The sequence below is a fragment of the Emys orbicularis genome, chromosome 1 (genome assembly GCF_028017835.1).
Source record: "Emys orbicularis isolate rEmyOrb1 chromosome 1, rEmyOrb1.hap1, whole genome shotgun sequence".
Classification (NCBI taxonomy): Eukaryota; Metazoa; Chordata; order Testudines; family Emydidae; genus Emys; species Emys orbicularis.
Window position 1 is genome coordinate 50,822,196 of NC_088683.1, and position 27,738 is coordinate 50,849,933.

The following is a 27,738-nucleotide window of genomic DNA, read 5'->3' on the forward strand; positions in this document are numbered from 1 at the left end:
GGTGTACATACATTTCTCAGACAGATTAGTTGCAAAGAGGCATATGTGAGAGAAATAAAATATAAAACAAACAAGAAATGAAAAACAAACTTCTCTGGGCAGACTTAGCAGACCAAAGTAATAACAGGACATATAATTCCATCTTATATATCTTTCTGATGTTGCCAAACTGTTATCTGATCCAATGGTCCAATAACTAGAGTTGTTAGTTTCCAGTTAAAAATCTAAACCATTTTTGTTTCTGAAAACAGTTTACAGTCAAAAGGTTTAGGTTTTGTAAAAATGTTTGGTTTACATAAACTGAAAATGTTTACTGAAAACCAGGGTGGTTTTAAACCAAAAACTAAACATTTTTACCGAAAATCTGAACCAAAACCCACTATGTTATTGGAAACCAAACATTTTAACAATAAAAAGCTCAGATTTTGGTTTCTGAATTTTCTACAACAGCAAAGGAAAGGAAAAATTTTAACCAAAAAGAAAATTGTAAGTGCAAACGTTTTGGTCACTTTGTTGGAAAAATGAGAAGGTCGGTATGGTAGTGTTAGGCCATGAAGGGCCTTGAAAGTGAAGACAAGTAGCTTATGTTTGATGTGATAAAAAAGGGAGAGCCAGTGGAGGGAGGCAAAAAAAAAGGCGGGGGCGGGTGACATAGTCAAAGCGATGGGTTAGGAGAATGATCTTTGCAGCAGCATTCTGACTGAAGAGAGGGGCAAGACTGCATTTGTCAGGCCAGAGAAGAGGATGCTGCAGTAAATGAGATGATGAGAGCCTGGATAAGAGTGTTAGCTGTGCAGATGGATAGGGAAGGCCATATCTTAGAGATCTTATGCAGAAAGAATAGGCAAGATATAGTCCTAGCCTGGATGTGAAGACCCAGAGAGAGAGGTCTCAGTTGAAGATGACACCCAGGTTGCAGACCTGTGTGACAGGCAGTATGGTGGTGGTGTTCAAAATGATTGAGAAAGTAGGTAGTGGGAATGGCTTGTAATGGAAGGAGATTAAGAGCTCTATTTTAGCCAGGATGAGCTTGAGCTGATGGCTATACATCCATGAGGAAATGCCAAAAAGTCTGAGATTTTAATTTGGACAGAAGAAGACAGGTCTGGAGTAGAAAGGTAGATCTGTGAGTTGTCAGCATAGAGATGTTTGTGGCTGAAATTTCCCAGAGATAAGGTTTAGAAGGAGACAAGAAGGGGACCCAGGATAGAGACCCATGGATCCCAATTCACAGAAGACAGGAAAAGAACTTCATGGTGTCAGTGCTAAATGCCAATAAAAAAAAGTGATTTTACTGAGCAGCACCACTGAACACCCCCTGCTCTTTACTCTTCCACTGGAAAACCACTTTTACCCAACTGAGGCAAAACTCAATGTCTGTTTTCAACAGACAATAACTCAGTACTGTGGACAAAGTCTGTTGCTAAATCCAGCCAGGGGGTGTGAAGGGCACAAAGATGGAAAAGGGTGGCAAGAAATCCACCTGCAAACAGCAGTGTGGGTAGCTGGAGTGTAAGGGCCTGAGCCAAAGCCAATTCAAACTCAATGGAAGATTCATATTGACTTCAGGGGTTTTTGGATCAGGCCCTTAGTGCACTGGCCGGTGCATTTCCATAGTCTGATAGAATGTGCATTTCAGTCAAAGGGAGCATATTTATGTAGTCAAGGGGTCCTATTGTCCTGTGAGTACATATGCTCTGTTGAGCAGCAAATTATAGCTGGCATCAGTAGTAGCAGACTTGTTCCTTGTGCTACGAGAAGCAGAGCGGTAAGACATCTTGCCCTGAGGTCAGTATGTCTCTGGTATTGCAGGCATAGTTGGAATTTTGTTTATGCAGCACTTAGCTAATTTTAGATTTGGAAGCCCCCCAGGGATATATACCTGTTGGTAACAATTAAAAATGTGGTATTACTGTGTTGGTGACTGATGGATCTACCCTGTTTTATTTTTAGTTGTTGGATGGATATGCTGCAGGTTCGTGCTGTTAAGTCTTTGTACAAATTGGAAGGCATCTTGCCAAATATATTACCAAATTCAGAAAAGAATCATAGAATATCAGGGTTTGAAGGGACCTCAGGAGGTCATCTAGTCCAACCCCCTGCTCACAGCAGGACCAATTCCCAACTAAATCATCCCAGCCAGGGCTTTGTCAAGCCCGACCTTAAAAAAACTCTAAGGAAGGAAATTCCACCTCTTCCCTAGGTAACCCATTCCAGTGCTTCACCACCCTCCTAGTGAAAAAGTTTTTCCTAATATCCAACCTAAACCTCCCCCACTGCAACTTGAGACCATTACTCCTTGTTCTGTCATCTGGTACCACTGAGAACAGTCTAGATCCATCCTCTTTGGAACCCCCTTTCAGGTAGTTGAAAGCAGCTATCAAATCCCTCCTCATTCTTCTCTTCTGCAGACTAAACAATCCCAGTTCCCTCAGCCTCTCTTCATAAGTCATGTGCTCCAGCCCCCTAATCATTTTTGTTGTCCTCTGCAGGACTCTTTCCAATTTTTCCACATCCTTCTTGTAGTGTGGGGCCCAAAACTGGACACAGTACTCCAGATGAGGCCTCACCAATGTCGAATAGAGGGGAATGATCACGTCCCTCGATCTGCTGGCAATGCCCCTACTTATACAGCCCAAAATGCCGTTAGCTTTCTTGGCAACAAGGACACACTGTTGACTCATATCCAGCTTCTCATCCACTGTAACCCCTAGGTCCTTTTCTGCAGAACTTCTGCCTAGCCATTTGGTCCCTAGTCTGTAGCAGTGCATGGGATTCTTCCGTCCTAAGTGCAGGACTCTGCACTTGTCCTTGTTGAACCTCATCAGATTTATTTTGGCCTAATCCTCTAATTTGTCTAGGTCTCTCTGTATGCTATCCCTACCCTCCAGTGTATCTACCATTCCTCCCAGTTTAGTTTCATCTGCAAACTTGCTGAGGGTGAAGTCCACGCCATCCTCCAGATCATTAATGGAGATATTGAACAAAACAGGCCCCAGGACCGAGCCTTGGGGCACTCCGCTTGATACCGGCTGCCAACTAGACATGGAGCCATTGATCACTACCCGTTGAGCCCAACGATTTAGCCAGTTTTCTATCCACCTTATAGTCCATTCATCCAGCCAATACTTCTTTAACTTGCTAGCAAGAATACTGTGGGAGATTGTATCAAAAGCTTTGCTAAAGTCAAGGAATAACACATCCACCCCACTTTATATAGTAGATATCTAGTTGACTTTTTTCATTTAAATTGAGCTCTAATTGCTTCCTAGCATTGGAGGCATTTGGGGATTAGCATTGAGTACATAACTATCTTGTTCTATAAGTAATTTTTCTGATGTGTTTTGCTGAAGTCACAGAGAGAGTGCAAGATTTTGATGTTAGCAGCCATTCTGAGCCCAGCAATTTATAGAATTCTAGAGACCCCAGGCCTAGATTCACAAAAGGACTTGGGCAGCTGGGATTTAAGCACCTACATTTAGGTGCTTAAATCCCAGATGCACCACTGCAATCTACAAAACTTGCTCTCAGACGCCACCTAGCCCTGTAGGCTGTGGCACCTATATTTTCACTGTAAAAGTTCCCTAGGCACCTAAGTTTCTGCCTCTGGGCATATGTACTGCTACCTCACTTTAGGTATTGGATGCCTAAGGGTATGTCTACACTGCAATTAAACATCCACTGCTGGCCTGCGTCAGATGACTCAGACTTGTGGTGCTTGGGCTGTGGGGCTATAAAACTGCAGTGTAGATGTCTGGCTCAGGCTGAAGCCTAGGCTCTGAGACGCCTACACTACAGCTTTATACCCTCACACCAAGGCCAAGTCAGCTCACACAGGCCAGCCAAGGTGTTTAATTGCAGTGTAGACATACCCTGAGCTGCATCAGGATCCACAAACCAGGGAAAGATTGGTGTGCCTCCATCTATCTTGCCTGCAAGGCCTGAAGCCATAAACTTGCTCTGAGCATGCCTTCCAGATCAGGCTAGTGAAGGATTTTGCCCAGTGGTTGGAGCACTCACCCAGCCTGTGGGAGACCTGGATTCAATTCCCCCTCTGCCTGCTGAGGAGACAGGATTTGAAGAGGGGTCTCTCACTGCTGAGGAGATTGGGATATGAGATGTTCTAATTGGAGCTCCCTCAATCTCCATAGAAGTTGTTCCACTTTGTCTAAAGAGTGATTGGAGCAGGGGGAATGAACCAGCAGGGGTCTTCTACCTCCCAAGTGATTGCCCTAATCACTGGGCTACAAAGTCATTTGTAGATCCCTGTGCGGTTATACAAATGTGTATCTGCATCTGATCTGCTATTTGCAAAAAATATCCACAGATATCTATGGATTTGCAGGGCTCTACACTTGGGGCTGGGCTGCGGCTCCGAGGCATCCCCCCGCCAGAGCCCAGTTGGGGAGAGCCGCTTGGGCAGCTATGCGGTGCCCACGCGGAGTCATGGACATTCCACCTGCCCTCAGCTGGGTGGAGAGCGTGGGAGGCGGGGACATGGCTGGGGGCTGCTCTCAGCCTCCCCCTCACCCCTTCACTGCAGACAGGTGGAAAGTGCGCCATGGCTCCCTGGCTGGGCTCCACGCTGGCCTGGCCGGGGGGAGGGTGGAGACCTTTGAAGCTGGTTGGGAGCTGTTCGGGCCCCCTGGCCAGGGCAGGTGGACGGTCTGCCGCAGCTCCCCACAGCTGCCCGCCCAGCTCTTACCGTGGTCAGACTGTGGCTCCGAGCCGCCCCCCATCCCCAGCCAGAGCCAGGTCGGGAAGAGCCGTGCTGGCAGCTGTGGGGAGCCACGGCAGACCCTCCACCTGCCCTAGCCAGGGGGGCCCGAGTAGCCCCCTGTCCAGTGTCCTAGCTCCCATCCAGCGCAGGTGGCGGGACCCAGGCTCCCCACAGCTGCCAGCGTGGCTCTCCTGGACCTAGGTCCGGTCTGGAGGGGCGTCTCGGAGCCGCAGCCTGGCCATAATAATAGCCGGGCGGGCAGCTGTGCAGAGCCGTGGCAGACGCTCCATCTGGCCTGGGTGGGGAGCCTGAGCAGTCCCCGGCCCTTGTCTCTGCCCCTGCCCCGCCCAGTGTCCCTGCCCCCCAGGGCAGGTGGAGGGACCCAGACACAGTAAGAGCCAGGTGGACAGCTGTGGGGAGCCGCAGCAGACCCTCCACCTGCCCTGGCCGGGGGACACGAGCAGCCCCTGTCCAATGTCCCTGCCCCCCGTCCAGGGCAGGTGGAGGGACCCAGGCTCCGCACAGCTGCCAGTGCGGCTCTCGCTGACCCAGCTCCGGGTGGGGGGGTGGCTCGGAGCCGCTGCCCGGTCACATTAAGAGCCAGGCAGGCAGCTGTGGGGAGCCGTGGCAGACCCTCCACCTGCCCTGGGCGTGGGGTTTAAACAGCCAACCACCCAGTGTCCCTGCCCCCCATGTCTCCTTCCCACAGCAATGCTGCAGTTCGTCACAGCTGCCCACCCGGCTCTTACCGTCAGAGCCCTGCATGGATACAAAATTTGTATCCGTATCCGCGCTGCTATCTGCAGAAATGGTCCATGGATATAAAGCGGATACCCGTGGATTTGCAGGGATCTAGTCATTTGCACTCTCCCTTTCTCTGGCCCAATGGCTATTTAAGTAGTTAGCTGAAGTGGACTAGCTTCAACAGGAGACATTGAGAGACACCCACATCAAAATATCCCATAGCTCAATGATTAAAGCACTCACCTGAGAGCTGGGAGGCTTGGCGGCGGAAGACGAGTGAATATGAGTCTTTCATATCTGGGTGACTGCTCTAACTACTGGGCTAAAAATTCTAAGGAAGGCACTACTTTGTCCTCCATTTCTTGCAAGGAATGACTTAGGTGCCTAAGCTGCCTGAGTCCAGCAGAGGGGTTTCTAGCTGTGGATCGCAAGCAGAGTTAGGTGCTTCCCTGCAGCCCGGCCTGCGATGCATATCTCTGTGAGAAGGGAGGGGTTTAGACACATCTCTCTCATCAGCATCTGCTGTTGCCTAGTTCAGATGGTCACCTGCCTAGCATGCTGGCTTTTGTGGATCCCATACTTGGGTGCCTATCTCTCCCCATTTGTTGTACAGATAACTTAGGCACTTAATCCGGGCTTTTTGGACTCCAGTGATTTTTCAAGGTGCCTAAAAGTTAGGCATTGCAACACCTGAGTTCCTTTGTGGATGTGGACAAAATTATAAGTTTGAAGGAAGTGGTGGAGGCCTTATGCCAGCTGAAGAACGTAAATGAATACCAGGGATATTTGGGGTAAGGTGGGGTATTGGGAGAAGAAAATAAAGCCTGAGGTGTAATGTAGAATGGGAGTCATCAAATCTAGTTTTAGGAAAATCCGCTAGTATTGTATTTGGTGCAGGAGGCATTTGGGGCATGGGAGAGGGCTCTGATTTTGGTGTGGGACTGATATAACTGGGAAATAGAAAAAGCTACCGTTGGGGAAAAGTGATTAAAAAGTTCAGATAAACATCCAAAAGATTTAGGGGCTTATTCAACCTCTGAACTATTTGAGGTCAGTCCAAAATAAAACCCAATATTTTTAAATACAGCTTAATTGAAATTAGAGTCTCTCATTTGTCAAATTATTTCATATAGCGCATATGCACACATGTATTTAGTATCATACATTGTCTATTCAGCTTCATAAGAGCTGATTGGTATGAAAGCACATCAATTGAATTTGCTTTGTTCCATCCATAAGACCCATACCAATAATTTTCTTACAAAAGAAATTCACAAAAAGTAGAATAATGACATATTATAAATGTCAGTTTTTTTCTCACACTTTTGGAAAATCAAGGAACAAACAATTATTTTAAAAGAAATGCATAACACAATGAGATATTTAGCATCAGATTCTGATACATTTATTCACATTGAGTACTACCTTGTTGCACAAGTAGTCTTATTGATTTCAGTGGGGCTATTCAAGAGGTAAAGAACTACTTAACATGAGTAAGGGGATCAGAATCTGGCCCACAGAGTTTGGAAAATACATGATGTCCTGTAAATGCTCCACTGCTGGGGATGCCTTAAGAGTATATGTAACCATGACTTAGTTATTTTCGTAACATTTTTAACAGCATAATATGACAATGCTGAAATCCCCACATCTGCTTATACACAAGGGCACACTTCCTCCTTTCAAATGTCACTACATATTTTTAGATACAAAAATTCTGGGATCTATATTCTTTCAACAGACTGCACAACACAAGCCGTTTTGGAAAAAGACAATGTCATACGTGCCCTTTTTTGGTTAATTTTAGGTACAACTCCATTTCCCCCTCCCCCCATTTCTCTACCCCTTCTTTCTCTGGAAAGGAATCTAGGAGTCTCTGGGTGAGTAGGTTCGGAGACCTCCCATTCACTGGTTGGTGGTGAGAAGGTTAACACACTTTCCCTGCACCGATTTCATCCTACACTGCAGGGATTGCCTATGGAAGGTGAGAGGACTGTGGCTGGAAGGAATTATTCTGTCAGGAGGGATACATTATAAGATGAATGAGTGCTGAAAAGTCTCTTTCTCTGGATTTTGAGCTAATTTGGAAACCAGATTTGCCCTGGCTTTGAGAAGCTCTTTTTATTTTGTTTGTTTGACTCTCAAATCTGTGTTGCTTTTCCTTCACCTGGCCCTTGACTTACTTTTTCTATCGCATTATTGTCTGAACTCACTTCTACTCTTGACAATAACTTCTCATTAGTGTATTTCATATGTTTTCCACCATTTGTGTGAAACAGTTCTGAGTTGTGAAGCTCTTTTACTCCTCCTCTTTAACATATAGCATTTCACTATTCACTCTAGTAATCCTCTCCATGACATGGAAATGATTTGAAAGAACATGGAGGAAGGCAGGGAACAAATATAACATAGGTAAAAGAAGAGCGGGAAAGGGAAAAAGGAAGATGAAAGAGAAACTAAGAGACACTGAAAGACCAGCATAAGACAAAAGATTTACAATAGGACTCAGCCCCTAGGTTGAGTTAGGTCAGTTCTCCTGCTGTCACTTAGATAGCGTCGATGACACTAAATGTATTTTGGGCTTCCATGATGTTCTGTCCTGATGTCAGGAATCAGAACCAGTCTCTGGACAACCTACTGAGTGCAGTTGGCCTAGAGTAGGCTGCCTGATTGGCTACCCTGCCTGATTGGTAGGAAGAATTTGCAGACCAGCTGTTAAGCCCCGCAGCAGTTTAGTGGCTGCTCAAAACATTCACCCATGGCTGTGATAGTATCTGTGTCTGGTCCCACTCATGTTCCTGCATCAGACCCAGCGTTGCCTCACTCTGGCTAACTGGGTTCTGACCTATGGCTCCTGTTCCTGATTTCTGGCTCTGGCGTCTGGCCTCTGACTCTGGTTCTGATCTTGGGCTTCCTGGCTACTGACTCCTGCTCCAGTCACTAAGCCTGACTGCCCCAAGTCCTGGTCTCTGACATCTGGTGTGTTATGGAGTAGGATACCTGTGAGAGACAGGAGTCTGATACCATCCAGCATCTTCTGGGAATTCTTTTCCATCCTGCTTTCACTAGATGATTCTCATAGGAAGTTGGTAGACATACCACCTTAGAGAGCATTGGGCAACTGTTTAAGAGAGCAGGACCTGCTTAGTTAGGAAGTGGATCTCTTCATTTGACTTGAATTTGTACCTCTTAATGTTTTCGATCATTTGGAGATGCTTCAACTGAATGGTGTTCAACTTCTTTTCAGTTTTGATCATGACAGGCCATGTTTCAGTCCCATAGGTCAGAATACTGACCACAAAGCTTCATCTCTCTATTTATCAAGGTGTTTGGGGTTTCAGTGAGCTTCTGGTGTTACAGTAATAATAATAATAATTAATGAAAGGAAAAAGTGAAAGGCATAAGAGGAAAGCAGCAACACCTGTAGCAAATTTTAGAAGAATATATTTAATAGAAAGTGGAATGCCAAACTATTACAATAAAATACTGTCAATGTAAATAGTGAATGTATACACATTGGCACCTGGTAATTCAGAATGCTATCATTCTGCTTTGGTATCATCTTACATTTAATTTGCACAGGTATAATTGACTACCCAACGTGCAAAGTGGTGAAAATCAGGCTCACAGTACTGAAAGGTGTGTATGATTTTCCCGCCTGGTAGAATCTATCCCTGACTGGGGACTGCTATATTATGCCTGCCAGAGTAAACTTTTATCTTTAATTTTTTTTCCGGAGGGGGGTGTCTTTGGAATACACCATATTGCCTCAAATAGTAGGTGCTGTCTTAAAAAAATATCCTATGGAGTGATACCCTGGGCCCTGCATAAGGGATTTATTCTTTCCACTACATATCATTCTGTCTAACCTAGGCAGCTCAAAAGATAACACCTAGGCCAATTTGCAGCTGCCATCCCCTACCGAAGTCTAATCTTTGATAGCAACACTAGCAAAGACTCAAGTGCAGATAGGAGAAATCACTTTTGAATAAAATTAGTAAATGTCCTTGACAAGAAGGCTCTACGGATTGTGGGGGAAATGTGGGTAGGGATCCCTGGGCTCAAGAAGTAAGAGAACCGCTATGAAATTATTCTCCTTGATCTCTTCCATCTCAAACCTCTGTGGGATTCCTGCTTCCAGATACTGAGCACATTACATATTTTCCACACTTTAATACCAACTGCAGAAACTCATGGAGCTTTTTTAGAGCAGTAGGCATGCTGGCCTGAATCAGAGTTAATACAAAGAGCTTGAACTACTGATTAGGTGTCTATATTAGGACTCTTGTTAGTGTCTGAACTAAGAATACAAGAACAGCCATACTGGGTCAGACCAAAGGTCCATCTAGCCCAGTATCCTATCTTACGACAGTGGCCAATGCCAGGTGCCACAGAGGGAATGAACAGAACAGGTAATCATCAAGTGATCCATCCCCTGTTGCCCATTCCCAGCTTCTGGCAAACAGAGACTAGGGACACCATCCCTACTAATAGCCATTGATGGACCTGTCCTCCATGAACTTATCTAGTTCTTTTTTGAACCCTGTTATAGTCTTGGCCTTCACAACATCCTCTGGCAAGGAGTTCCACAGGTTGACTGTGTTGTGTGGAAAAAATACTTCCTTTTGTTTGTTTTAAACATGCTGCCTATTAATTTCTTTTGATGATCCCTACTTCTTGTGCTATGAGAACGAGTAAATAACACTTCCTTATTTACTTTCTCCACACCAGTCATGATTTTATAGATTTCTGTCATATTCCCTCTTAGTCGTCTCTTTTCCAAGCTGAAAAGTCCCAGTCTTATTAATCTCTCCTCAGATGGCAGCCATTCCATACCCCTAATCATTTTTGTTGCCCTTTTCTGGTCCTTTTCCAATTCCAATATAACTTTTTTTGAGATGGGGCGACCACATCTGCACTCAGTATTCAAGATATGGGCATACCATGGATTTATATAGAGGCAATATGGTATTTTCTGTCTTATTATCTATCCCTTTCCTAATGATTCCCAACATTCTGTTAGAGAAACTATGCATCTCAATTTAGCAGTTCAACCTCTTCACCTAAAGAAGAATTTCAATGTTTGCTTCCATTTATACTTTTACTTTCACATCATATTGTCTTTTTAAAAACATCCCAGTCTTGATTGTTCCCAGTTTTCATGGTTAAAATGCCCTCTGTTTGCCTGTTTTACTCTGTGGCTTCTATTTTCCTTCTTAGTACATTAGTTTCTATTTCTCTTTTAGAATCTGACACTGCCACCTTTCTTTATTTTGACTTCTCTGTGGCTAGCTTGATTGAAAGGATGCTAGAACTGGACCCTTGGTTTAAGAAAATAAATACTAGGATGCCTCCCCAACTATATACATCTGTTTTATTGTTGTGAGAAATATATTTGTATCAGTGACCCAGATTTTCTGATGAGGCTGCGCTGATCTTGACACAAGATCAGAGGAAGGGGGAAAAGATGACTTTATACCACTTCTGCAGCTCCCTAATTAAGGGGCTGGTAGGAAGCCACTCTGTCCCCAAGCTGTGGATAGCCAGTGCAGTGGTGGTCCATCCTCATCTGCTTTTCCTCATCTCACTGTGTTCAAGCCAGTGGGGGGATTGGCATAGAGCTAATATCCTGGCTCTGGCCATCATCCTAGGGAATCCCCTTATGTAGGAGAGAACCTCAGAAGGCCAGTTAAACTAATTTTATGGTCCCTATTCAACTTTGGAGCTGGTCTGAGGATGTGGCCCAATGTTTGCATAACTTTATTTCAGGATGTTACGTTGACAAGAAGTGAAACTGTAATGAAAGCACTGATCTAACATTTATGAGGTATTGAGTCTCGGGGATGAGAAGTTGTGTATACTTTTTTTCTTTGTGGGCTCTTAAAATCATGTGAGAGTGAGTCAAACTCACGTTGTATTTATGTGACTTAATAAAATACCATCAAATATTCCCATAGTAGTTGCCTGCCTTTTTCAGCAAAACCGGTTTGATAAACCTGTGCTATAGCATGTGACAATGTAAACTACTATTGGACAACAACTACAGTTTATAGTTCAGAAGCATCTGTTTAAGTCTGCAGTCTTGTAGGATTTAGAACAATGCAGAGAAAGAGAAAAAATATCAGTGTATCACTGAATGCTTCCTTAAATTTAAAACATGAAGCAGGGGATCTAAAAATTGTTACTTGCAGTGCTAGTTACTGCAAAACTTTTGCAAAAATTTCAAAGTAAATCAAAACACAAAAACATGCATTTTGATGCTATTGCAAATCTTGATTAGGTTTTTTTATTGTCACTGTACATTATTAAGGCCAAATTCTGGCATGAGGCTTACATGTATTTTCATTGGAAAGTGTGAAATTTACCAGCAGAGTTCAGAGGTGCAAATGTTACTTAATATTTATTTTAGTGTCCTAACAGTGAGCTGCCTTGAAGAGCTTATACTCCAAATAAAGAGATGTTTTTAAACATGGATACAGGACAAGGGGATAAGGGTAGGGTGAAAAGAAGGCAAGGTTTAAAGTAAGGAGATTGTGTGACTGCTTAGACAGTACTGTATGCATCCTGAGGCATTGGGGGATATTTTAGTTGTGATTTTTGTTTTGTTTCTTTATACTAAACTATCATTCTGCCTAGAATCTGATGGCAGAAAACCTGGTGAAACCCATCTGGATCAACTCCTTTTCTATCTGCTATAGGATAAAAGGGCATGGGCTGGGGAGAAGAAAAAGGGTTGCCAAAAGCAAGCCACATTCCATGCAAGAATCCATCATTTCCTGATTTTTGCTGACAGACTCAGCAAAGTGCTCTGTGTACCTTAGCTAAGCCAACTATGCCAACTCAGTTGCTATAATAACGGTATTGCTAACCCCATGTGTTCAAAAATCACGAGTGAGTCCTCAAATAATCATGGGATTGGCTTAAAATGAGATTTTTAAAAGATAACCCCCCAAGAAATCTTCTTTGTTTACAGCTGATTATTATTTTATTTTATAATTTTTGAGCCTTTAAGGTTCAAGTTTGAAAGCAAGCTTCAAAACAAATCATTCCCATTCACTGAAATAGCAATGAGACTTTCCCTTAAGTACAGTTTTCTGAATCCTTTCTCCATGTCTCAGATTTAATTAGGTTTCTGTTTAGGTTCTTATTCCCAGAAGAGCAAGTACAGCTTCTTATAGTAGAAGTTCTCTCTCTCATTCATAAGGACAAACAGGTCTATCTCTTTGCATCAATATTCACACTTTGCATAAGCTCTTTCAAAGCAGATTTCCATTTTTAATGGTTTTAATTAACATTTACGAAAAACTGGTTTCATATGATATAAAGTGACAGATTTAATTTGTTAAGTGGATAATAATAAAATGTGAATTGATTTGTTTCACTAGAGTTTAAAAGGCTTCTGCTCAATGGGGCCTCCTTGTTAATTCATTAAGCATGCTTTGGACCTTATGGAGATTTTTTTTCTATTTAATTAACACAGATCACTCCCAGGAGATAGTGTCCTCCACAAATGTAAGTGATAGAGACAGTAATTCAAAACCTATTTATAGGTCTTTGTTTTCATTTACTCTAAAAGGGGATTTAAAACAAACCTACATGAGATCATTGTAGTACAGCAATAGCTAGTAAAGTCCTGGAACAATCACACATGCTATGGAAAGATGGTCTTGTGGTTAAAGCACAGGTCTGGGCATTGGGAGATCTTGGTTATATTCCTGGCTCAGGCACTGACTTCTTGTACGATCTCGGGCAACTCACTTCAACCAATACTTTCAAAAATAGACATTTATTTTGGGTTCCTCACTTTGTAGGATTCTACCCTGAGACATCTGGGGTCTATATATCAGAAGTGCTGAGCACCTGCAGCTCTTTTGGAGTCAATGGGAGATGTAGAAACTCAGCATATCTGAAAATCAGGCACAGAATGGGAAGGTGCCAATTGAAGCATGGAAAATCAGTGGCCACTTAAAAACAATTTGGCTATTAACTCTGTTTCTCATTTTTCCATCTATAAAATGAGAATAAATATATTTACTCAACTTCACAAGGATTTACTGTAAGGATTTATTCAGTAAGAATTTAGAAATGAACCCACCAGCTTCAAAATTCTGATTAGTTCAAAAAGCAGTTGCCCAGTAACTCAGCAATACTAGCTGATCAGATCACATTATTTCAGTGCTCTACTTTCTACACCGGCTCCTCATTGAATACAGAATCAAATTAAAGGATTTGGACCTTATTTTCAAAGCCCTTCCATAGGGTTGGCCCAAGTTACCTGAGGCACTACCTTATACTACATGGTCATGACCTTCCATGAGAGCTATGTTCTATTAGTGAAGTGGAATTGTTGTTCTTAAGAGTGAGACTTTCAAACTTGCAGGAGAGAGAGCTTTCTTGACCACTGGCTATGTAATTCTGTTCCAGGAAATAAGAACCCCCCCATGAATCGTACTGACTTCAGGTCCATCACTGTCAATTCTTAAATCAAGATGGGATGTTTTTCTAAAATATGTGTTCTAGTTCAACAGGGATAAATTAGGAAAGTTCTACAAACCTGTGTTATGCACAAGGCCATACTAGATGACCTTCTGCCCTTTATAACCTATGAGTTGGATCAAATTGTAAACCCCATTCCTTTGACCTGATCTTCCCAGAATAATAAAACAAAAACATACCAAATCCCCACGATGATTAGATGATGGAGGCAGAGATAATGTGTTTACTCTTACAATTTTTAGGTTGCTAGAATACCATGGTATAAATATCTAGACAGAAGAACATTTGAGATCTTTGGATGGAAAACATTTACAGATATGCAAAGTATTATTATCCACAGCTGAATTATCTTTTGGTATTGTGCACTACACACAATCCAATTTCTGCATGGGATGAGGCAGGTCCTGAGGAAAAAATATTATGTGATTCCATAATTAAAGGCTGCACCCTAATTAATTTGCCTAAGGGGATAGAGTTAAAGTTGCATGACAACCTTCCCTAACATTAGACCAGCTTATCTTGCAAACTTAATATATTTTAAATGTTGTTTTTGGAATGGATTTTCCTAGTTTTTTTCCCCCCAATAAATAAAGATTTTTAAAATGCTGTCAATTACTAGTTAGCAGAGTGCTGAATAAGGCAGGTCTCCTGAAGCCCTGCTTCATTCAACAAACATATTAGGGCCCTGATTCAAAGTCCTTTGAAGTCTATATAAAGATTTCCCCATGACTTCTGTGCGCTTTGGAACAGCCTATAATAAAGCATACAGAATGCTCATTTAGCCCTACCTCCTTCAGAGCTCTACTTTCACATATCTGATCTGTGGTAATGATGGCTAATTTCTTTTTAATGGTAACTACTGTTTGTATTTGTTCCTGGAAGGTTTGGTAGAAATCTTCCCAATTGCCATTGGCCTCAGAGTCTTGTGCTTTCTATGGGATTTAATGACATTTTCTTGTTCCATTGTTTCCAGTGATTCTATGAGAGCTGCTGGCGTTCAATATGATTAATCAGGAAATTCTGTATTTTGGTGCTGAGATCAAGGATTGCTATTATTCACTGTAAAGTTCCCATAATAGTTAGCAAAGGCTGGAGACAGTTCTTCGCCTTTGTTGGTTATTTTATTCTGTATTAGTTGGCAAATGTAGAGGATTATTCTGGAGGACTGCTGCTTCCTCAGATGAAATGCCAGCAGTGTCCTCCCTCTATTCCACTGTTCCTAAGTTTTATTTTATACATGGCAGTTCAGTTTTCGTTTAATTTTATTCAATTGTGCTTTAAAGATTTTTAGCACCTCTCAGTTGAATTTTTTTGTCTTGCATTTCTAGGTCTGAAATTATAGAAAAATCAAATCCCTTGAGACTCTGTCCATTGCTTTTTTGTTTTAAGAAAGCATTTATTTTTGCTTTTAGGGTTTTTCACAGGATTATTGGTGATACCTCTTTATTGTTGTTAATGTGCAGGTAATTTTTTATTTCCATCGATATAAAATGTTGAAAAGGAAAATCTTTTTAAGGGCAAGCAGTTAAGCTGCAATGATTTTAACATATGGTCTAGGGGATGCTTGTGGTCATATAGAAGACAAGTGGATGATGCAAGAGATATTCGGAGAGAACGTTTACCTTCTGGAGGTTTGTATTCAGCAAGGTAATTAATAGAGCTCCTTGAAAAATCACAACATTTTTACAACCATTTTTATTTAAAAAATTTCAGTGGTTTTTTTTCCACTGAAAATCAATTATTTTGAAGAGCGCATTCTCCAGAAATTCAAAATTCAGTAAGTTTCAGCCTCTTGTAGCACTTAAGCACATTCTTAACTTTTACATCCCAATGACTTAACCACATGCGTAGCTTTAAGCCCATAAGTGAAGTACTTGCTGAAGCTGGGCCTGAATTTCTAGCATAAAAAAGGGGTCCATCCTGGAGTACATTTTTTGTATGCTACTGAAAAAGGTGGTTGGCTCTGCGGTATAAGTCTTTCTTGAGGTATCTGTCAGACTTAGTTAATAATCATTCCCTCACGAGAAAAAACTTTGCTAAGGTTATGGGCATAGGTAGTTGAGTGTATTTTACCTTTCAAGAACACTAGTTATAAAAAACAAAACAAAGCAGACTTTAGAAAACTGGGTAGTTCGGAGTTAAGATTGCACTGTTTATAAAAGGCATCCAACCCACCTGGACTCTGTCGATTTAGGAATGCCCTGAGAATATCAGAAACTTGTACTACTTCATCCTTCCCAGTAACTTAATTTTATCAATGACTATACATACTAGAATAATTTACTTGCATTGTATTGTTATTAGGGCTGTCAAACGATTAAAAAAAGTAATCACAATTAATTGCGAGATTAAAAAAATTAATTGAGGTTTAATCATACTGTTAAACAATAATAGAATACCAATTTAAATTTATTATAAATATTTTTGGATGTTTGTCTACTTTTTCAAATATATTGATTTCAATTACAACACAGAATACAAAGTGTAGTGTGCTAACTTGATATTATTATTTTTGATTACAAATATTTCCTCTGTAAAAACAGATAAACAAAAGATGCAATCTACAAGTCGAAGCATGAAGGGGTACACGAATGTTTAGCATATCTGACACATAAATACTTTGCAATGCCAGCTACAACAGTGCTATGTGAATGCCTGTTCTCACTTACAGGTGACATTGTAAATAAGTAGTGGGCAGCATTATCTCCCGTAAGTGTAAACAAACTTGTTTGTTTTAGTGATTAGCTGAACAAGAAGTAGAACTGAGTGGACTTGTAGGCTCTAAAGTTTTACATTGTTTTGTTTTTGAGTGCAGTTATGTAATGAAAATAATTCTACTATAAATAATATGAAAATAATTTGTAAGTGGCACTTTCATGATAGAGATTGCACTACAATACTTCTATGAGGTGAATTGAAAAATACGATTTCTTTTGGTTATCTTTTTACAGTTCAAATACTTGTAATAAAAATAACACTGCTCTACAGCCAAAATGCTTCTGAAATAAATGTAGTCAAACTTTACTAATTCTGGATCACCGAGAACGAAAATGATGCTTAAAATTGTTGATTGGCTCTAGTTTTCAAGATATGCTATTGGGTCAGTATATACGACCCTTGACTTGGGAATGGCAGAGGATAAGTGAGTTATAAAGGGAAGGGATCTCAATTTAAACCAGAAATGACTAAAATACATCTTTGACTGGGTTTGGACAGTACTTGCTTTTTAGGCAAAACAATGAATGATGCAATCTGAAGCTGGTATTGCGTCATACATGATATGAATTGCATCATGTTATTCCTAGAAGTCATGGATGATGCAATCATAACGAAGCTTACATCACTCTGCTGAACAAATTGCCCTATATCAGCTCTAGAAATCATACAGTGTCGTGCTCTCTTATTTGTCAGTGTTTGATTTTGCAAAGGGACACATTTCTGTTTAGCCAAAGTGAGCAGAGATGCCTCGTACTTGTGTGAACAGTGCAGATAACTTCTGCTATGTTTGTTGTGAAGTGACTTTTGCATCACAAAAGCGCAGTATAACCACTATGGTTAAGAAAGCCTATCACCTTTATTTTGGCTGCAAAATTGGAGATCAGGACAAGAGGTTGGCCCCACACATATGCTGCAACACTTGTGCAACAAAACTTCGCCAGTGGTTGAACAGGAAAAGGAAATCTATGCCTTTTGCAGTGCCAATGATTTGGAGAGAGCCAACAGATCATACCAGCAATTGTTACTTCTGCATGGTGCCTCCAGTTGGGAAAGGTGTGTCAAAGAAGAAAAAGTGGACTGTGCATTATCCAAACATTCCATCAGCTATACGCCCAGTACCCCACGGAGAAGGACTGCCGGTTCCTGATGCACCAGAATCATTCTCACTTGAGTCAGACGAGGAAGAGGAAGAGGATGAAACTTCTGGTCCTGAACCATCAATGTCACAGGACCCACATTTTCTCCCATCCTCCTCCTCTGAACCACACCTCATAACACAAGGTGAACTGAATGACCATGTCAGGGATTTGGAACTACCCAAGAGAAAGGCAGAGCTGTTGGGCTCCAGACTACAGCAGTGGAATCTCCTGGCAGGTGATGTTAGGGTTTCCATGTTCCGTGACCGTCAAAAGGATCTTGTCCCATTCTTCTTCATGGAAGGTGATCTTGTAGCCTGCAACAACATCGATGGTGTGATGGCAGCCCTCAACGTCGTTCACGATCCAGATGAGTGGAGACTGTTCATTGATTCATCGAAGACGAGTCTTAAAGCTGTTTTACTGCATAATGGCAATGTTTTGCCATCAAATCCAGTTGGTCATGCAGTCCATGTGAAGGAAACCTATGACAACATGAAACAACTTTTGAGGTGCATAAACTATGACCAACCTCAGTGGCAGCTTTGTGGCGATTTGAAGGTTGTTGCTCTCTTGCTTGGTCTGCAGACTGGATACACAAAGTACTGCTGTTTTCTCTGTGAATGGGATAGTCGTGCAAGAGATTCCCACTACATCAAGAAAGATTGGCCACTCCGACAGTCATTGGAGCCTGGGAGGAAAAGTGTTCAGCATCCACCACTTGTTGAATCAAGGAAGATTTTGTTACCACCCTTACACATCAAGCTGGGTCTGATGAAGAACTTTGTCAAGGCCATTGACAAAACACAAGCAGCTTTCAAGTACCTCCGTGGAAAATTTCCAAAGTTAAGTGAAGCTAAGATAAAGGAAGGTGTCTTTGTTGGTCCTCAGATTCGTGAACTTCTTCGAGATGATGCATTTGACCATGCACTGCGTGGCAAGGAAAAGACGGCATGGAAAGTCTTCCAGTTAGTGGCAATAAATTTTCTCGGAAACAACAAGGCAGACAACTACAGGTTGTTGGTGGAAAACCTCCTCAAGGCATACAAAAGCCTTGGTTGCAACATGTCACTAAAGATACATTTTTTGCACTCTCATCTAGATTTTTTTCCACCGAACTGCGGAGCAGTGAGCGACGAGCGATTTCACCAGGACATTGCAACAATGGAGAAACCCTATCAGGGCAAATGGAGCCCATCAATGCTTGCAGACTATTGCTGGACAGTGACAAGAGATGCTCCATTTAATGAATACAAGAGACAAGCCAAGAAGCGCCGAGTAGACACTGAATAGGACTAAACTATGTACATAATAGTTTTTTGCCTTTTGTTTCATAATACATTTTATTTATATAACCCTTTTGCTGATTTTTAAAGTGTTACATAAACAGGACAGGTGAAATATTATCATGTAAAGCAACCATAAACACATGAAAAGACCTAGGTTTACAATTTATGATTAAAACTCTACTATCTACACAATATACATAGACATCAAATGTAAAAACTTAAATATCTTAGAAACAGTAGCCAATCAGTTGTTTTAATTGTCATATTTGAATTCAGCACATCAAAATACATAATAAATAGCACATTTTATCTCTGAAGCAGACGACTTTTAAAAAATTGTAGACCAGTGAATATAAAGTGAGTACTGTACACTTTGTATTCTGCATTGTAGTTGAAATAAATATATTTGAAAATGTAGAAAAACATCCACAAATATTTATAATACATTTAAACTGGTATTATATTATTAACAGTGCGATTAAAACCGTGATTAATAATGATTAATTTTTTCAATTGAGTTAATTTGTTTTGAGTTAATCACTTGCGTTAACTGCAATTAATTGACAGCCCTAATTGTTATACTGCTTTATGGCAATACATAAAGACATAGAAGTAGAGCTGCTTGGGAATTTTTCAACAAAATATATTTTGTCAGTAAATGCAGATTCACTGAAACCACAATTGCTCACAGTAGGGTTACCAGATGTCCCTGTAAAACTCCCGTTATTCGTAGCTTTGTCTTATAGAAGCGCCTATTACCCCCCATCTCCTGTCCTAATTTTTCACACTTGCTATCTGGTCACCTTAGTTCTTGGGAAAGGGTTGGTTTTGATAAATTTCCCATTCTGAAAATATTTGAAAATTGAAACTGTCAAAACATCCCAATTTGACATTTTTAAAATAAAACAGTTTCATTTTTCAGGACAAAATGGTTTTTTTTTTTTTTCATTTCAAAATTTAAGTTAATTTATAGGCTTTTATTAAAAAAGTAAACAAAATCAAAATGAAACATTTTAATTGACCCAATCTGAATTATTTTTCAAAATGTCAGCATGTGAAAATTTTTGAAATTTCAGCTTTTCATCCTGATTCAGGATGGTGACTTTCTTTTTTTTTTTTTTTTTTTTTTTAATCTTGAAAATTCTCATAGAATGGAAAAACACTTCCCACCCAGCTTTACATTTAAAAAAAATAATGTCCTGGTTAGACAAATAGCATAAAACTTTTTGTTACAGGCTGGATCCTGTGAGGTATTCTGAGAGCATTCTGACACTTACCGGTGGTGGTCAGAACTTCTGAGGATTACCCCCAAGGGAGAAACTACTGCACTTCCATGAGTAAAAATAAGTGTGTTGACAATTCATCTCGTATAGTACGGGAGATGTGCAAGTATGAAACAAATGATAAAATCAATCTATGCATATTTTTGATACACCCCTTGCAAAGTTGAGGAGATGGTAGGCTGGCAGAGTTAAGGTAGTTTGGATGTCTTGCTCCTGTTTGAGAAGTGCAGCCTTAATTTTACTATTCCTGGGTTTCTAATGTCTAACTTCTTGTGTGTGGCAAGGTGGGGATGAAGTTCTTGAAAATAACATGCAGTTAAACCTCTGACATGTGTCTGCAATTGTACTTCACTTAAATGAAGTTATTTGTGTTGTTATTTCCTTCATTTTTCAAATAGTTTTTATATGGTGTCGAGAACTGAAGAATGCCGAGAGGGGGAGGCATTCCCCCCCTCTTTCCAGACTTCTTGTGGTCTGTAGGAAGATAGACTCACTAAGCAGCTCCAGAGATTTGGAGGAGAGGATCCAGTCACCTGTAAAAGTAGGGCTCTTCCTAGGTCATCAACTGCTTTGCAAGCGTCGTAAATCTTATCAGGGCTTTTCTAACTATTCCCACCCCTCAGATTTATGCTTGTGGAGTCTCTATAAGGTGTAAGCCCTAGGAACTTGGCAGTGAGAGGCTGCTGAGGGCATTGGAGGCTGGAAAGAGCAGAGAGGGCTAAATGAGGGACTTGAGGAGCAGCTCACGACTGCAGGAGAAAACATTTGGGGAAGCATTAACAATTCTCTGGCTTCCACAGCCGATGAACCTTCCCTGGTTTTCAGCAGCAGGACACCATTTAGACATGGGGGAGCATGTGTTTTTCTAGAGGACATGGGGAGTCTGTCAGGAGCAGAGGGTTCAGGGGCAGGGAAGGGGACTCTTGAGCAGCTTGAGGTGCAAAAGATGGCAAAGGAAAAATACTAATGTTTCCTTATCCTGTCTACCATATGAACCTTCTATGGTATGTCAGAGGGGAGCATCACTCCAAGGGAGCCTCACCGGACCTCAGAAAGTCTACAGGCAGGGGGAGACTGGGAGAGAACAGATGTCTTAACATGGAGGAAATTGGGGTGGGGGGGCGAATATTTCTCCTTCCTGAGTCTGCCGGACAACGTCCCTGGGCCTCAGTCAACCATGTGAACCTCTGGGAGGAAAAGTTCTTCTTTTCTATTGACAAGCACCTCTCATGGTCCGGTTACACTTTTTTTCTTGCAGACAATATGCTCAGAGACTTAGGCCTGGATCCACAAATTGACTTATGCACATAGAAAATCACTAGAATCTCCAAAGACTGAGCTAGGCTCCCTATATAATACATGGGGAAAGATATGTACCTGAGAATGGGAGCCAGCATGCTAGGGGCGGAGCTGCATAAGCTAGCCATTGGGAGATGGTGACAAGAGGGGTGTGTCCTAAGCTCCGCTGCTCTCACAGAGTTCAGTCTGGGCTGCAGGGAGGTGCTTGCAATCCCCAGCCAAGAACCCTTTCCTGGAGTCAGGCAGCTTAGGTGCCTAAGCCATTTTTGCAACTCCACACAAAAGTGCTGGAAGAGGGGAGGAGGAGGAGGCTGTTCCGATGTGGAATATTTCAATATACGTCTCTGTCTCTCCTGCTGAAGCCATTATTAAATAATTAAACATTAATTAGCCAGAGAGCGAGAATCACCCTGTAGTCCAGTGTACCTGTACCTGTGCATGTACCTGAGAGGTCTGAAACCTCTGTTCAAATTCCATCTTGTCATCAAACATAGGGGGCAAGTGAACTGGGGTGTCCCACATCCTGGGCTAATGGTTATAAGGAAGCCTTCTCCTTGTTGTTTCATGTGGAGCTACAAGAACAGTTTAGGATTAGAGGTTCTCAGGACTAGCTTAGGGTCATACAGGATGTCAGTAGCAGAAGTGAGAATTAAACCTTGGTCCCTTAATTCTCAGTCTGATGGGACTCACTGGACCACATTGCCCAATATTTCATTCTCCTTCATAAATGTGTTTGAGTTTTCAGTGCTGAGCTGCCCTCTGTATTTTTCAGTTCAGGACACATTTTAAAAATGATCACCCAGGTGCTTCAGCCAGTCTGAAAATATCAGAGGGATCTTGGTTTGTTTTTTGTTTTAGCCTAATTTTTCCTGATATTAGAATTCTTTTGTTTGATTCATTTGACTGAGCGATGGATAACTAGAGATGTATATTTTTGTGACCGAGAATGACTCTGCCATTTTTCTGCCCTTATATTCTGTATAAGAGGAATAGAAATATTGTCCTGCCCAGCTGTATTAGTGGTGTTGCGATGGGTGTAATGTTAAAGTATGGCAACTGAACACTTTTTCCCCTCCCCCCCCCCAGGATATTTAATGCTTACTGCCCTCCTTTTAGCTGGGTTAATCATACCCCTAACATTTAGTGTAGAGCTTCTAAAAAACAAAATATCTCATGCAGACATTTTCACAAGAAATGTAGGTTAGGATTTTTTTGGTCAAAATTTCAATGAAAATTGTCATCAAAATTTCACTTTTTGACCATCTCTGTCATAGAGCTATATGGTGAAATCCTGGCCCAACTGAAGTCAATGGGAGTTTTGACAGATTTCAGTGGAGACAGAATTTCAGCTCTAAACATTCAATTGTTCTATCATTTTATTTAAAGTGTTTGCCTTATTTCTCTCTAGCCACTAGGTGTCTCTCTACCCATGTTACACTGCTCTACAGCCAAAACGCTTCTGAAATAAATGTAGTCAAACTTTACTAATTCTGGGTCACTGAGAACGAAAATGATGCTTAAAATTGTTGATTGGCTCTAGTTTTCAAGATATGCTATTGGGTCAGTATATACGACCCTTGACTTGGGAATGGCGGAGGATAAGTGAGTTATAAAGGGAAGGGATCTCAATTTAAACCAGAAATGACTAAAATACATCTTTGACTGGATCTATGAATAAATCTATGACTGAGTTTGGACAGTACTTGCTTTTTAGGCAAAACAATGAATGATGCAATCTGAAGCTGGTGTTGCGTCATACATGATATGAATTGCATCATGTTATTCCTAGAAGTCATGGATGATGCAATCATAACGAAGCTTACATCACTCTGCTGAACAAATTGCCCTATATCAGCTCTAGAAATCATACAGTGTCGTGCTCTCTTATTTGTCAGTGTTTGATTTTGCAAAGGGACACATTTCTGTTTAGCCAAAGTGAGCAGAGATGCCTCGTACTTGTGTGAACAGTGCAGATAACTTCTGCTATGTTTGTTGTGAAGTGACTTTTGCATCACAAAAGCGCAGTATAACCACTATGGTTAAGAAAGCCTATCACCTTTATTTTGGCTGCAAAATTGGAGATCAGGACAAGAGGTGGGCCCCACGCATATGCTGCAACACTTGTGCAACAAAACTTCGCCAGTGGTTGAACAGGAAAAGGAAATCTATGCCTTTTGCAGTGCCAATGATTTGGAGAGAGCCAACAGATCATACCAGCAATTGTTACTTCTGCATGGTGCCTCCAGTTGGGAAAGGTGTGTCAAAGAAGAAAAAGTGGACTGTGCATTATCCAAACATTCCATCAGCTATACGCCCAGTACCTCACGGAGAAGGACTGCCGGTTCCTGATGCACCAGAATCATTCTCACTTGAGTCAGACGAGGAAGAGGAAGAGGATGAAACTTCTGGTCCTGAACCATCAATGTCACAGGACCCACATTTTCTCCCATCCTCCTCCTCTGAACCACACCTCATAACACAAGGTGAACTGAATGACCTTGTCAGGGATTTGGAACTACCCAAGAGTAAGGCAGAGCTGTTGGGCTCCAGACTACAGCAGTGGAATCTCCTGGCAGGTGATGTTAGGGTTTCCATGTTCCGTGACCGTCAAAAGGATCTTGTCCCATTCTTCTTCATGGAAGGTGATCTTGTAGCCTGCAACAACATCGATGGTGTGATGGCAGCCCTCAACGTCGTTCACGATCCAGATGAGTGGAGACTGTTCATTGATTCATCGAAGACGAGTCTTAAAGCTGTTTTACTGCATAATGGCAATGTTTTGCCATCAAATCCAGTTGGTCATGCAGTCCATATGAAGGAAACCTATGACAACATGAAACAACTTTTGAGGTGCATAAACTATGACCAACCTCAGTGGCAGCTTTGTGGCGATTTGAAGGTTGTTGCTCTCTTGCTTGGTCTGCAGACTGGATACACAAAGTACTGCTGTTTTCTCTGTGAATGGGATAGTCGTGCAAGAGATTCCCACTACATCAAGAAAGATTGGCCACTCCGACAGTCATTGGAGCCTGGGAGGAAAAGTGTTCAGCATCCACCACTTGTTGAATCAAGGAAGATTTTGTTACCACCCTTACACATCAAGCTGGGTCTGATGAAGAACTTTGTCAAGGCCATTGACAAAACACAAGCAGCTTTCAAGTACCTCCGTGGAAAATTTCCAAGGTTAAGTGAAGCTAAGATAAAGGAAGGTGTCTTTGTTGGTCCTCAGATTCGTGAACTTCTTCGAGATGATGCATTTGACCATGCACTGCGTGGCAAGGAAAAGACGGCATGGAAAGTCTTCCAGTTAGTGGCAATAAATTTTCTCGGAAACAACAAGGCAGACAACTACAGGTTGTTGGTGGAAAACCTCCTCAAGGCATACAAAAGCCTTGGTTGCAACATGTCACTAAAGATACATTTTTTGCACTCTCATCTAGATTTTTTTCCACCGAACTGCGGAGCAGTGAGCGACGAGCGATTTCACCAGGACATTGCAACAATGGAGAAACCCTATCAGGGCAAATGGAGCCCATCAATGCTTGCAGACTATTGCTGGACAGTGACAAGAGATGCTCCATTTAATGAATACAAGAGGCAAGCCAAGAAGCGCCGAGTAGACACTGAATAGGACTAAACTATGTACATAATAGTTTTTTGCCTTTTGTTTCATAATACATTTTATTTATATAACCCTTTTGCTGATTTTTAAAGTGTTACATAAACAGGACAGGTGAAATATTATCATGTAAAGCAACCATAAACACATGAAAAGACCTAGGTTTACAATTTATGATTAAAACTCTACTATCTACACAATATACATAGACATCAAATGTAAAAACTTAAATATCTTAGAAACAGTAGCCAATCAGTTGTTTTAATTGTCATATTTGAATTCAGCACATCAAAATACATAATAAATAGCACATTTTATCTCTGAAGCAGACGACTTCTCAAAAATTGTAGACCAGTGTTTTATTAGGAAGTTATTTTTATTTGAGACTCTCTTGTTTTTGTTCTCCCTTGTCTTGCTACATTTCAAGTCTGTTTCCCTGTAAATTTTGCTCCTGTGCATTCTTTTTTAGAGCAATGATTTCCAACCCCCGGCCCCAGGTGTGTGAATTCCAGACATGGTCGGTGAGCCTTTTTATCCAGATAGGATTACAGTTAATGATAGAACCTTTGACCCTACTTAGGTTCTTCCACCATGCTCACCACTGTGTTATCTGGTCACCTCCATGGTGGCAGCTCATTTCTTATTGTCTCCTACTTCACTGACTCTTAGCACTTCCCATCGGATAGTCAGTGGAACTAGTTGTATTGCTTTTCAGCTTACCTGCTCCATTCCAGAGTTTTGGTGACACTGAGTGCATCACAGGGCATAGAGAATGCAGAATTCCTCTGAGAACTCTGAATGTGCACTAGGGGTATGTCTATACTGCAATGTAAGCTCCGTGCTTGAGCCTGGGCTCAAGTCTAACCCCAGTTGTGTCTAACACTGCAATTGAGCTAACCCAGGGCTTGGACCCAGGGTCTCAGGACCCTGGAGGGTGTGAGCTTGAGTTAGGACAGGACCCAGGGTCTGAACTCTATTGCTTTGCAGTGAAGATGCAGCCCTGCTTGACATGGGTCCTGGGAATCAGCAGGAAGTATCTCACAATTCTGTGGGACAACTTTCTTTGTTATACCAATAGAATAAAAACCAGCAGGATCTTATTAAGAGGGATAAGGCAAAGATGCCACATTTATTGTAAATATAATGGTAAAGCAAAAGCTAAAAGTAAACAACATTGTTTGACTACTTATTTCTATCACTACTTATTTCTTATACACACACACACACACACAGATTCATTCACACAATCATTCATTCAAGTTCTGTATAGGTGTTATAGTTACAGCCTAGAAGTTGCTCATGCCAAGTTACTGGCCAGGTATCTTGGTCATGAGGATGGAGCCGAGTCTCTGTCAGATGCACCTGATGCTCCTGGAGGTTGGCAGCAGAACCAGAGACTCAAAGTCATCAGTCTTGAGAGTCCATTCTTATAGGAATTAATTCCTATGTTAGTCTATGGGAGCTGTTTCATTCTGCTGTTGCTGACTCAATCAGCAGATGGCACATTCCTGGGCACATTCCTGGTGGCTCCAAACTGTCCAAAGTTTGTGTTTCTCATCCTTCCAGGTGATGGGGTGGATCCCAGTTTACCCTCCGGTAAACTGAGTGTCTGGTCATCCACTTGACACATTCTTCGGCCGATGGATACTCCCTTTCTAGGCTGGCACCTCCCTAACCATTCATGTATATCAAGCATTCATCAGCATACATTCCATACCTTAACCATATTTTAATTTACTGTCTCCACCACTTTCGGGGTGTGTGCTAATTCATTTGAGACTCCTGGCCCTTTAATCACAGAGGGTGGGGGTCTGTCCTAGGAGCTGTTGCTATTACAATGAAGTGAAAGTCACTTTACGGCTTATAGTGTTTGTTTACATTGTATCAATTACTTCAAGAACAAAGTCAATTAACTTGTTTGTAAGTTTTACATAGTAATAAAGTATCTTTTACAGGATAGATACAATCAATGGTTTCTACAGACAGTAATTTATAAGTTTTAACAGAAGACCCAAGAGATTTTTGTACTTGGTGAAACTGTTGGATTTTAAAGTGTGGGGGACAAATTATGAGGGGGTCACTGTCACTTGGGGGAATCACTGTTAGTACCTTCTTTAATATCCCTACATCTTTGTTCTCTCAATCCCAACAATCTGCAATTCGCTGTATTGAAAATGGAAGCCACTCTCCCGCTTTGCAAACGGCAGCAGCTCAGGTCAGCATTAACCCATTGTCTTCTGATTACCGATCTGCAAGCACACTATCAGAGAGCCTCCTGGATTTGCAATGGAGAGTGAACTGATCAAGTGTTTTGCAAAGGAAGCTGCTTCCTTGTAACATGCACGGCAGTCAGTAAAGTTTTTCCCACAGTGGTCCTAGCGCTAGAGCGGCCACATTTTGGGGGAGAGGGGCGGCACTGGGAACTCTGGGATAT